Source organism: Narcine bancroftii, chromosome 5 (assembly GCF_036971445.1).
Source record: "Narcine bancroftii isolate sNarBan1 chromosome 5, sNarBan1.hap1, whole genome shotgun sequence".
In the NCBI taxonomy this organism is placed as follows: Eukaryota; Metazoa; Chordata; class Chondrichthyes; order Torpediniformes; family Narcinidae; genus Narcine; species Narcine bancroftii.
This window is the reverse complement of record NC_091473.1, coordinates 182705794-182720149: the sequence shown is the minus strand read 5'-3', so window position 1 is coordinate 182720149 and position 14356 is coordinate 182705794.

Sequence of the window (14356 nt, the reverse complement as noted above, 5' to 3'; positions counted from 1 at the left end):
AAAGATCACCCACCTCTGGAGAATAAAGATACCTCTGGGGATTCCTATGGGGATTCCTATAAGTTTAATCATTCATTTCTCTGGTGCATTTTCCTCTGGAGTGAAATTAATGCCTCAGCACAATTTCTCTGTATTGCCGCTGTTATTTAATTCATGATAACTTTCCCCCATTCATCAGGTTTATATTTAAATCCGGTAGTGCGGAAGTTACATTGTAAATAATCACGGAGGTAAACCCTGCGCAACTGGATTCAGCTTAATGGAGAAATAAACCTGCGAACTGGTCTATGGTGCTGTGTGAGTACTGCAATAGGTGGAATATGATTTAAATTGGTGGCATAGTTCAGAACAATTGGGTGCATAAGAATAATAATATCATTAAGAACTCACAGATCTTGTACCAGATGCTATTCAGTACATCTTGACTTAAGGACTGGAGAAATTGGCATGTTAGAATGAGATTGGCATGGTACCAATATTTCTTGATTCAATAATGACTCCACAAGCTCCAGGATTCATGCAGCAGAACTTTTAAGTGGAATATAATAGAAACTAGCCTGTACTTAAATTATTGTGTGTGCAATCCTCAGAAGAACATCTTTTAACTTTTTTTTGGTGCCTGTTTTACAGACTGTTTTAAATAAGGCCAGCTCCTGTGAGCTGTGGCACAAGGCATTTTACTTAAGGCAGAACTAAAGGTTGAATATGTTTCAAGTTCTCTTGCAGGGGCTCTTGTGCTGCAATGTCTGTTATGTACTCACTCTAACAAATTGGAGGGTTGTGCCCCATACAGACAAGCAGCTCCAACTGCATTTTAATAAGGTCTAACATATTCAAAACCCATGCAAATATGGTTTGTGTTTCATTTTACAATTTTTACACTAACACAAAGGAAAGTCAGATTGTTATTCATTTTATTAAAATCTAGTGATTGGTTATATGTAAAAGCATGGCAAGAGGATCAACTAAAACCTGCCTGGGATGGTCCCTTCTGTGTACTTTTAATTACAGACACAGCAGTAAGAACAAGAGAGAAAGGCTGGACCCACATTCAAAGAATTAATGACAAAGTGCCATAATGTTACAATTTTATTCGTTTTTTTTAATGGTTTATTCAGTTTTGTGTATTTTATTGCTGTTTTCAATGAGCTTTACATTTATTGTGGTTTTATTCAGTTCTTCTTGCATTTGATTGCTGTTTTCAATGAGCTTTACATTTATTGTGGTTTTATTCAGTTCTTCTTGCATTTGATTGCTGTTTTCAATGAGCTTTACATTTATTGTGGTTTTATTCAGTTCTTCTTGCATTTTATTGCAGTTTTCAATGAGCTTTACATTTTTTGTGTTTTATTAAGTTCTTATTGTATTTTAATGAGCTTACATGTATTCTTCATTGTTGTTTACTAATTTCTTTGGAATATTGTTCGTTAATGTTTTAAGCCCCCCTGGAATAGGGGCAGCAGAGGTTACAATTCAGCTCCTTTAGAATGTAGACAGGGCATAGATTTAATGTATAGTCATAATGGGATATAAGGGATCCCAATACGGACCAGGGGAATTAAACAGCTTTAGTGGAGTACTCTCGATGTTTTAAGTACTTCTGGAGAAGGGGTAGCAGAGGTTACAGATTGTACTGTTTTACAGGCTAGAGAGGGCATAGAGGCAAGGTATTTAGAATACGGATCAGGGAAACACAGTGGGGATAGGCAGTCACACAGTGAGGCACCTGTGTACACAGACTAACCGCAAAACAAACAATGTACATTTCACACAAAGGGGGAAACTAACAAGCTAACCGCAAAACAAACAGACACTTCACACAACCACGAGACACATAATCCCCCACCTGGCTCTCTCTCTCTGATCATCCCTGAAGGGGAACACCTGTTTTCAGGGAGCTGCTGCTCATCTGGTGCTTATATAACGTGGAAAGGAGCGAAGTAGAGTGCAGGGTGTCAAAATCCTCACAAAGGACATTGGATTGTACATGTAGCAGAGAGAGAGAGAGTTGACACATATGCTAATGTACACAGACAGGCTGCAACTCACAAGTTCAATGAATGTTAGCAGACAAGCTGCAACACACAGTTAAATCACAAGAAACAATCCCCCCCCCAGCTTGGTCTCTTTTCATCACCCCATGAAAGGGAGCACCAGTTTCCAACAACGTGAGCTGCTTGACACTTTAATATCAGGCTCCAAACAGCCTTCGGAGATCGGTGGCCCTAGGGTTCGGGGCTGAAGAGGACATCAGATACGAGCCACAATCAAACGGAACCGCCTGACTACTGCGACTCGTTCGCTGCTGAAGGCAGCGCTTCTCATAGACTGCGACTCGTTCGCTGCTGAAGGCAGCGCTTCTCATAGACTGCGACTCGTTCGCTGCTGAAGGCAGCGCCTCTCACAGACTGCGACTCGTTCGCTGCTGAAGGCAGCGCCTCTCACAGACTTCGTCGGGACAACACTTAACAAAGGTCGTGTGCTTCAAAGACACTGCTTCCATATTTCAACGTATGGGATGGACTAGACTCTTTACTGAGAACTGGAGCCTGATACTCCAAACCCTAATAAGCAGCTGGACTCACTCCCCTGACCTTCATGGTGCTCCCCTACCTAAAGACTTTACACAGACATTACAATTCGGTTATTGACCAGCTGGGTAAAACTACACCTTACACTTGAAAGATCAGTGTTACTGATCTAAAAGAAAAGTGAGGAAAGTGGGGGGGGGGATCAGTCACACTGACACTAGTAACCAAAGATCAGTAACACTGATCATGGTGAAAGATCAGTATTACTGATCTAAAAGAAAAGTGAGGATTGTGAGAGATGGGAAAATTGACCTAAAATTATGAACATGGAAGAAACTAAAGTTCATCAGTAAAATGGCTGAAACCAGTTCAAACAGGATAAGTTTGGGGCTTAGGATGCAGGAAAGCAGAGTCAGCACGATTAACATAAGAATCTTCTATCCTTTGTGACAAGACCATAGGACTAAGATAAGGAATGGTAAGGTACAATAGAATGTAGGAAGTTGAGGTAGTCTGGATCAGATAAGGGTCTCCTAGCCCTGGACAGAAGTACCAAGTCATACATTTCTAATTAGCTAACCATACACAGATTTATACATATGAAATTAGCCAACCCTAGATAGAATGAGTCAACTCTGCATATCAAGAGACTGTAGCCCAGAGAATCAGGAAGGTGTGAATAAGGACAATGACATGAAGGGACACCGACAGGATACCCCCCTGGTCCTCCAAGTGTACTGAAACTGCACGTAGGCAGGAAGAATTACCTATGCCAAACCCATTCAGGGGGCAGAAGAATGTAAGGGGGAGGGCATTCTGATACTGAAATTGACTGTATAAAAGTTGGGTGAGCCCCAGTATGTGTGTGTATTCCCAGGGTAAGGGGAAGCACCCAACTTTGCATTGTTGTAGTAATAAATGTTCTTTGTTCTCAATTTTTGTCTCGAGCAATTTCTTTAAAGGTACTTTAATTCCTAACAGTTACAAGAAACCCTCTTGGTTGCCCTGACGATATTATTTCCCATCTAATCCTGTCGCTTCGAGCACGTCTCGGTCAATATAAGAGAGATTATATCACGCATTCACTCAATCTTATAGTTTTCCATTATCTGTCTGGATCGGTCTCCCTCAATCTCCCGGTGCCTATTCAGAGGCCGGTAGTGTCACTCCATCAGAGTGAATTCCTCTCTACTCTCCCGTATTGCCCCAGCGCATGTGCTCCCTTTCAGTAGCTGTGCTTTGTAACCCATCCCAGTCACCTATTTCCCCTTGCCCCTCCATCACCCACGAAAAGCCACGACCATTCGGCCTCCAGCCCTGTCCCTCTCCCAGCCAAATCTCCGTAACGGCCGCCCCACAATTTCCTTCCAATTCTATTGCCCCGAACAATCCCCTTTCGCCATTGCCTGCCTCTAACGATATGTTTTGTGCATCGTAACGACCTTATCATCTTCAACAGGGACTGAATTTGGAAGATCGATCAGTTTACAGAGACCTGAAGAGGTAACGAGGCAGAACGTTTTGACAAATGTTATTTCCCGAAGAAATATTTGCAACCTTGTCCCAGTCCTGCTCGTGTTGAATGCACCGTCGTCCGCTTCCGAGTCCCACTGCGATTACGAGATGCCAGACAGGTAGTGAATGTGGCATTGGGGAGCGGCGTAGACACACGGGAAGTTAGTCGACTGCAGAGGTGTCTCTTTATTAAAACCAGAGCCCAGCAGACGGGATAACGTGGCTGGTAACACGCACTTCAAGAGGGTCTGAGTTCCGGTGGAAATTGTTGGCGTTTCTCCTCGATCAACTTTCCTCGTATCCAGTCACCTCGACTACACCTCTTCACACCCTGTCCCCTGTAAGGATCCCATTCCCTCCTCGGCCCGTCGCATCTGTGACCGCAAGAAAGACTTCACTTGCCCCCCACTCCTCCTCCCTCCCTCCCATTCGGGACCCTAAGCCCTCCTTCCAAGTGAAGCAACGTTTCACCTGTGAATCTGCAGGGCCCGTCTCTGGCATCCGATGCTCCTGCTGTGGTCTCCTCTACGCCAGAGAGACGCTTTGTTGGGCACCTCGGCTCTGTCCGCCGCAGCAGCGCGGGTCTCCCAAGGGCCGCCCATTTCAATTCCCTCGCTGCCGTGTCTGTCCACGGTCTCGTGCCCTGCCCGGAGGAGACCAGCCGCAAATTGGAGGAGGCACACCTCATCTTCCATCTGGGCTCCCTCCAACCGGATGGCGTTAACATCGACTTCCCCGCTCTCCGTTAACCGTTAACAGCCCGGTATCTTCCCTCATCCCCTCTCCCTCTATTCCTCCGGCTTCCTGCCTCTTGTCCCTATTTCCCGTTCCCTCCGCCTCCTTTCCCTCAGCTCCGCATTCACGGAGCCTCCTCCCTGCTCAGATCAATTATCGCCTTCCCATCTCCTCCCTCCTACCCATGTCCACCGGCCTCCCTCTACCCGTTGGCCTGCGCTCCTCCACTTGCCCCTTCTTCCCTCCTCCCCCAGCCTTTTGATACAGGCGCCTGCCGTGCTTTTGACTCCTACTTTATGAAGGGCTCCGACCCGAAACGTTGCTACTACTTTACCTCTCGTGGACGGTGCGGGACCTGCTGAGTTCCTGCAGCATTTCTCTGTCTCTACTCCTTCCATCCAGTTTCCCATTTAACCCAATATGATCTTTATTTTTTTTCCACTCCCACAGGACTGGTGAAAGGAAGGTGTTCGTTGATTTGTGAACGTCGCGCACCCACTGAATCCCAGCGAGAGAGATGACGCCGCACACTTTCCCTCCGGGCAGAGAGAGGGGGGCGTTGAGGGAAGGGGTCGTTCCCTTCCACTCCGCCGGCACTCGCAGGGGAAGGGAAGATCTGCGCCTTGGCGAAGGTATTTCTGGCATTCCCAGGACCTTTGGGATCGATCCTTTCATAAATTCCTTCATGTTTGTGCCTTCTTCATCTTCCTTGAGGCCCACTATCTTTACCTTGTTTCACCTACTAGTTTTCCATTATATTCATCTTCTGAGCTAACAATTCTTGTGACTCGTGAACTTTTTTGTCACTTTCTTCCAATTTTCTTTTTGTCCTTCACTTCCATTTCTACAGCCGTTTCTCGTTCTTCCACATTTTCTAATCCTTTCCCTACATCTCTCATGATCAGCTCTATTCTACTCACTTTTTCTTCTGTACTTTTCATTTTGCTTTTCATTTCACTAAATTGTAATGTCAAACATTATTTTAATGCTCTCATTTGTTCTTGAATTTTTTAAAATCTATATACTGTCCATCTAGTTAAGATTCTATTTCTCTGTTCAGAGCCTGGTCTTCTTCCTCTTCTTCTATGTCTGCTCCTGTGTTTGTCTCTTCTACTTCTCTACCGTGTATCTGTGTCTCTTCTGACTTTCCTGATGAGCTGCTTGTCTCACTTTGCTGGGCTTCTTCTTGCTTGGCTTCTTGCTGTTGGTCCTCTTCTTCTGGGCTACTCATCTGTTGGGCCTCCAGTTGCTGTTCTTCTTTCCTATCACTCCCTTTCCTGTGGATTTCCACTTCTTCCAGCTGAGAGCCCTGATGTTGGGGAGACCTCAGCTGGTTGCGTTGTGTTAGTTCACTCCTCAGCTGGGCCCACCTCCCATCGGTGTTTTCTCTTTCTTTAGTGTGCGCATGCGCAGTTGCGCACTTCTGTTTCCCTCCAAGAGCCATTTTTGCAGTCCAACGGTTGGGAGGTCGCGACTCTGCGGGGTCATCACCAACCTTGTGGAGCGGGCTCTTTTCTCCACGATGGCTCCATGTTTCTTTTCTTTTATTTTTTTTATTTTTCACACTATGAACCAGATTAACCAAAATACACAAAAACATTTCCCTCTTGAATATACACAGTTTCATATTTTCCCCTCCTTCCCACCCCCCTCCCAACCCACTAAACCTTCAACATACACAATACAATAAATCCATTAAACAATGTCATCACGTAATGCAAATAAACAAGAAAATTGTGTCATCTACTTTTACACACTGGGTCATTTCATTTCATCTTCTCATTCTGTCATTTTAGGTGGTGGAGGTCCGCGGTAGGACTTCTCTGTTGTGTTCCATGTACGGTTCCCAAATTTGTTTGAATACTGTGACGTTCTTTTTTAAATTATATGTTATTTTTTCCAATGGAATACATTTATTCATTTCTATGCACCATTGCTGTACTCTCAGGCTCTCTTCTGATTTCCAGGTTGACATTATACATTTTTTTGCTACAGCTAAGGCTATCTTAATAAATCTTTTTTGCGCTTCATCCAGTTTGAGGCCTAATTCCTTACTTCTTATATTACTTAGAAGAAAGATCTCTGGATTTTTTGGTATATTGCTTTTTGTGATTTTATTTAATACCTGATTTAGATCTTCCCAAAACTTTTCCACTTTCTCACATGCCCAAATTGCATGTACTGTTGTTCCCGTTTCCTTCTTACAGCGAAAACATCTATCTGATACTGTTGGGTCCCATTTTTTTAACATTTGGGGCGTGACGTATAGCCTGTGTATCCAATTATATTGTATCATGTGTAACCTCGTGTTTATTGAATTTCTCGTAGTTCAAGCGCAAATGTTTTCCCATTTTTAATTTTTAATCCTTATTTTTAGATCTTGTTCCCACTTTTGTTTGGGTTTACAGCTTATGTCATCGTTCTCTTTCTCTTGCAGCTTTTTTTTTAAATTTTTTATTTTTCACACCATAAACCACATTAACCATGATACATACTTTTTCCTTTTCAAATCTATACAGTGCCATTTTCTCACCCCCCCTCCCATCCCACCCTCCCTACATCCCCCCTCCCGTCCATTTAAAGTACAAAATCTAGGATACATTAAACCAGTCAAACAATGTTGTCATACAATAAAAATAAACAAAAAATTCCACTGATTCAATTCTTTTCATTTCCTTCTCCTTTCGTTAATTTAGATAGTGAATGTCCCCGGTATGTTTTCGCTATTATGTTTCATGTAAGGCTCCCATATTTGTTCAAATATTTCAATATTATTTCTTAAACTATATGTTATTTTTTCTAATGCAATACAGTTATTCATTTCTATATACCATTGTTGTATTTTCAAATTATCTTCCGATTTCCAGGTTGACATAATACATTTTTTTGCTACGGCTAGAGCTATCTTAACAAATCTTTTTTGTGCACCATCCAAATCAAGTCCAAATTCTTTGTTTTTTATGTTACTTAGGAGGAAGATCTCTGGATTCTTTGGTATATTGTTTTCTGTAATTTTATTTAATATTTGGTTTAGATCTTCCCAAAATTTTTCTACTTTCTCACATGTCCAGATTGCATGAATTGTTGTTCCCATTTCTTTTTTACATTGAAAACATCTATCAGATACTGTTGGGTCCCATTTATTTAACTTTTGAGGTGTAATGTATAGCCTGTGTATCCAGTTATATTGTATCATACATAACCCGTATTTATTGTATTTCTCATCGTTCCAGAACATAACTTCTCCCATGTTTCCTATTTTATCTTTATATTTAAATCTTGTTCCCATTTTTGTTTAGTTTTACCATTTGTTTCCTCATTCTCCTTTTCTTGCAGTTTAATATACATATTTGTTATAAATCTTTTGATTATCATTGTATCTGTAATCACATATTCAAAGTTACTTCCCTCTGGTAACCTCAGACTGCTTCCTAATTTGTCCTTCAAGTAGGATCTCAATTGGTAATATGCCAGCACTGTATCTTGAGTTATATTGTATTTATCTTTCATTTGTTCAAAGGATAATAATCTATTTCCTGAAAAACAATTTTCTATTCTTTTGATCCCTTTTTTCTCCCATTCTCTAAAGGAAAGGTTACCTATTGTAAAAGGGAGTAACTTATTTTGCGTCAATATTAGTTTTGGTAATTGATAATTTGTTTTATTTCTTTCTACATGAATCTTCTTCCAAATATTGAGTAGATGATGTAATACTGGAGAACTTCTATGTTGTACCAATTTTTCATCCCATTTATATAATATGTGTTCAGGTATCTTTTCCCCTATTTTATCTAATTCTAATCTAGTCCAATCTGGCTTTTCGCTTGTTTGATAAAAATCTGATAGTTTGGCAGTTGTAAGCCTCCTTGTTTATACCATTCTGTTAATTTATCTAGTGCTATCCTCGGTTTCCCCCCTTTCCATAAAAATTTCCTTATTATTTTCTTTAACTCCTTGAAGAATTTCTCTGTCAGGTGCATTGGCAATGCCTGAAATAGGTATTGTATCCTTGGGAAAATGTTCATTTTAATACAGTTTATCCTTCCTATTACTGTTAGTGGTAAGTCTTTCCAATGCTCTAAGTCGTCCTGTAATTTTTTCATTAGTGGATAATAATTGAGTTTATATAGTTGGCCGAGATTTTTATTTATTTGTATACCTAAGTATCTTCTTGCTTGCATTTGCCATCTGAATGGTGATTCCTTCCTAAATTTTGAGAAATCCGCATTATTCATAGGCATTGCTTCACTCTTATTTACGTTAATCTTGTAACCCGACACTTCTCCATATTCCTTCAATTTCTTATATAATTCTTTTATTGATAGTTCTGGTTCTGTTAAGTATACTATAACATCATCTGCAAATAAACTGATTTTATATTCCTTGTCTTTTATTCTTATCCCTTTTATATTATTTTCTGTTCTTATCAATTCTGCTAGTGGTTCTATAGCTAACGCGAACAATAAAGGTGATAGTGGGCATCCCTGCCGTGTTGACCTGCTTAAGTTAAATTGCTTTGATATATATCCATTTACTGTCACTTTCGCCAATGGTCCCTTATATAATGCTTTAATCCAATTAATATACTTCTCTGGTAAACTGAATATTTGCAATACTTTGAATAAATAATTCCATTCTACTCTGTCAAAGGCCTTCTCTGCGTCTAAAGCAACTGCTACTGTTGGCGCTTTACTCCCTTCTACTGCATGAATTAAGTTAATAAATTTACAAATATTGTCTGTTGTGTGTCTTTTTTTAATAAATCCAGTTTGGTCTAGATTTACCATTTTCGGTACATACTCTGCTAATCTGTTTGCTAATAGTTTAGCTATTATCTTATAATCTGTGTTAAGTAAAGATATTGGTCTATATGACGCTGGTGCGAGTGGATCTTTCCCTTGCTTTGGTATTACTGTAATTATTGCTGTTTTACCTGAATCTGGAAAGCTTTGTGTTTTATTAATCTGGTTGATTACTTCCAGGAGGGGAGGAATTAATAAATCTTTAAATGTTTTATAGAATTCTATTGGGAATCCATCCTCTCCTGGTGTTTTATTATTTGGTAATTTTTTTATTATCTCTTGTATTTCTACTATTCCAAATGGTTCTGTTAATTTATTTTGTTCCTCTATTTGTAGTTTTGGTAGTTCAATTTTAGTTAGAAATTCATCTATTTTCCCTTCTTTCCCTTCGTTTTCAGTTTGGTATAATTGTTCATAGAATTCTCTAAAGTTTTCCTTGATCTCCTTTGGATTATATGTGATTTGTTTGTCTTTTTTCCTTGATGCCAATAGCATTTTCTTAGCTTGTTCTGTCTTAAGCTGCCATGCTAGAATTTTGTTCGTTTTTTCCCCTAGTTCATAATATTTCTGTTTTGTCTTCATTATATTCTTCTCCACCTTATATGTTTGTAGTGTTTCATATTTTATTTTTTTATCCGCCAATTCTCTTCTTTTAGTTGTATCTTCCTTCATTGCTAATTCTTTTTCTATATTTACTATTTCCCTTTCCAACTGCTCTGTTTCCTGATTATAGTCCTTCTTCATCTTGGTTACATAACTTATTATTTGCCCTCTAATGAACGCTTTCATTGCATCCCATAGTATAAACTTCTCTTTCACTGATTCCGTGTTTATTTCAAAATACATTTTAATTTGTCTTTCAATTAATTCTCTAAAATCCTGCCTTTTGAGTAACATGGAGTTTAATCTCCATCTATACATTCTTGGAGGGATGTCCTCTAACTTTATTGTCAATATTAAGGGTGAATGGTCCGATAATATTCTAGCTTTATATTCTGTTTTTCTTCCTCTATCTTGCATACGAGCTGATAACAAAAATAGGTCTATTCTTGAGTATGTTTTATGTCTAGCCGAGTAATATGAATATTCCTTTTCCTTTGGGTGTTGTTTCCTCCATATATCCAAAAGTTGCATTTCTTCCATCGATTTAATTATAAATTTGGTTACTTTGTTCTTTCTGTTAATTTTTTTCCCAGTTTTGTCCATATTTGAATCCAAATTCAGGTTGAAATCCCCTCCTATTAATATGTTTCCTTGCGTATCTGCTATCTTCAAAAAAATATCTTGCATAAACTTTTGATCTTCTTCGTTAGGTGAATATACTTTGAGTAGATTCCAAAACTCCGAATATATCTGACATTTTATCGTTACATATCTCCCTGCTGGATCTATTATTTCCTCTTCTATTTTAATTGGCACATTTTTACTAATTAATATAGCTACTCCTCTTGCTTTTGAATTATACGATGCTGCTGTTACGTGTCCTACCCAACTCTCTTTAATTTCCTGTGCTCCAATTCAGTTAAATGTGTTTCTTGCACAAATGCTATATCAATTTTTTCTTTTTTCAGTAAATTTAGCAGTTTCTTCCTTTTAATTTGGTTATGTATTTCGTTAATATTTAAAGTCATATAGTTCAGCGTAGCCATTTTATACTTTGTTTATCTTCCCTTTCCGTTTCTCCATCATTACGTTTCCTTCTTATCCATTTCTGCTTTCTTGTTTTGAACACTTTATAAGACAACATTTCTAAAACATCAAACATTTTCCCTATTCTCCTATTTAAAACTTCTTTAACCCCATTCTCCCCTCCCCCTCCTGAGTTGTCCTTTATCCCTTGTCGGACAACCACATCTCCCCTCTCCATTTGGATTTGTGAATTCACTCGCAAACGTCAGCTGATTTTGCAGTGACCGTAACTCCTCCCCACCCAGCCCCTCCCAGAAAAGATTTCAATTTTCATATGTAACAAAGGTCACTCTTTTAATTCCCTCCTTATTCCCTCTATTCCATTTCCCTCCCTTATTAATTCTTGTCTATACTCTATATATTTTCCTCTAAATACGGATACATTCATGTATGCACACTATATATATACACACATATACCCCTTTACACACATACATATAGTTCGTGGTCATTTTTACTCTTATTACATGTCTTCATCTCTCTGCTTGTTTGGTAGTTGTTCTGCAAATTTCCTTGCTTCCTCTGGATCCGAGAATAGTCTGTTTTCTTGCCCTGGAATAAGTATTTTAAGTACCGCTGGGTACCTTAACATAAACTTAAATCCTTTTTTCCATTAGATCGTTTTCAGGAGTTCTTCTTCGGGAGTTCAAAACTTATGTCTGGATAGAAAAAATTTTTTTGACCTTTATATTCCAGTGGCTTTTTGTCTTCTCTTACTTTCTTCATTGCTTTCTCCAATATATTTTCTCTTGTTGTATATCTTAAGAATTTTACTAAAATGGATCTTGGTTTTTGCTGCGGTTGTGGTTTCAGGGCTAAAGTTCTGTGTGCCCTCTCTATTTCCATTTCTTCCTGTAATTCTGGTCTTCCCAGGACCCTGGGGATCCAATCTTATATAAATTCTCTCATATTCTTGCCTTCTTCATCTTCCTTAAGGCCCACTATCTTTATATTATTTCTTCTATTATTGTTTTCTATTATATCTATCTTCTGAGCTAACAGCTCCTGTGTTTCTTTAGCTTTTTTATTAGATTCTTCTAATTTCTCTTTTAAGTCTTTTACTTCCATATCAACAAGTGTTTCTCATTTTTCCATATTTTCCACTCTTTTTGCCAATTCTGATATGGCCACTTCCATTTGATAATGAAATCTAGCAAAGGAAGCCAACTTTTGTTCTGTATGATAAGGTTGATCTATATAAACTGAGCCAACTGGACAATAGGGGTCAGTCTTGGGGAATAGCTCACTGTGCAGGTGACCTATGAATTAACGATTGACCCAGAGCTCTGTTAAGTTTTATTCTTGTGCTGTGTAATAAACTGACTGTTGAACCGAATACCTTCTCCTATCACTTCATTCAAAGAACACGCTGGACTCAGACCACACATAGACAAAATTAAGAGTAAGGTAAAGCCAGAGTCCGACAATTTGGTGACCCCGACGTGATGAAGATGGAGAAGTGACGGAAGAAAAAGATACGAAACACCGGTCGATTGTGGTGTGGTGATAACAACAAGTGACCATTCTACAAAGGGAGGAAAGCAGACGCCTGTTTTAACGAAGTTCTGCTATTGGCAACGATAAAATTGTGTGTTGTCACTACTCTGCAAAAGCCCTAGTTAAAGCCAAAGAATAAAACAAAAGAGGGTTGGAGTCCCCCTAGTAGAACGGGGTTGGAGTCCCCTGTAGAAAAAAGGGGGTTGGAGTCCCCTGTATAAAAAAAGGAGGTTAGAGTCCCCCTAGTAGAACAGGGTTGGAGTCCCCCTAGTAGCGATCTCGAGAGATAGGTTTAGACACTTGGCCAATTAGAATAAGGTGTATTGTGATAGTTATTTGTTTCTATAGTGTGTAATAAGTATTTGATTAACGATCGTGTACCACAGTAGTGTATAATAAGTATTTGTTTAAGGTGTATTGTGTTATAGTTATTTGTTTCTATAGTGTATAAGTATCTGTTTAAGAATCGTGTAGTGTATCATAATAGTTTATAATAAGTATTTGTTTAAGGATTGTGTACAGTGTGCCGCTGGTGTTTATAATAACGTGGGAAGGGTCGAAGTAGATTGCAGGGTGTCAAAATCCTACCAGGGGAGAGACCCAGTGAAGTACGAAGTCTAAAGGGTTAAAAATCGGAACATAAGATGGAAGGAGTAATTAGGGATGTAGGGCAAGAGTTTGGGGAAGACAGATGGGTTACCCCATCTGTAAACCAACAGTGGGAAAAAACAATGAATCAATTACTGGGAGGATTACCGAAGGGAGAGGAGGTACAGGCTATGGCACGGTACGAACAGATATGGAAAGAGCTGCAGAGTCAGGGGAAGGTACCACGAGGGTTTGAAAAAATCCGGCTGGTACTGTACTTAGGAGAAGCAGAGAGGGAAGCAGCCAAGGAGGTACAGGAACATGAGGCAAAGGGACAAGGATCTATATGGAATAGAGAAGGCTTAAACAACAGAAAGAAGTGAAGGAACAGAGAAGGGCAGATTTACACAATATGACATTGGCTTGCATGGCTGTGGAAGCGAACCTTCAACATGATATTAAAAAGGGATCCCATATCGCTAAGGAGAATACGGGGGAGGTTAAGCCGTCAGCCCCGCTATATCCAAAGTCACCAGAGACATTGCCACCACCTTATCCTATTCCCCAAATGCCAGCAATGCAGATAAATGAGGGAATAGTGAATGTCACTGAATTAGCAGGTCACGAACTCCAGGAGGCGAAGGAGAGACTAAAGAGAGTTATGCAGGAAAGGGTGGAGGAAATGAAGGAGTTAACAAAGGAAATACAGAATGATGTATGTAAAGTGCGGGAAACTAGTATGCGACTGGAAACAAATGAGAGAGTGCAAGAACAGACACTTGAGAATGCCTTCTCGGTAGGAATGTCAGAGGATCACACCACCCCCACTCCTCACAATAGACAAAAGGAGTCAGAGGATGAGGAGATCTTGACCTTTTGGAGTCAGTGTAAGGAGAGTTGGACGGATAAAGCAGGAGTACACCCAGCCACAGATCCCTTGCAGACGACACTCTTTAGGGCTGCAGTAACGAGCGGACTGCCAGCTGTAGTTAGGGAGGC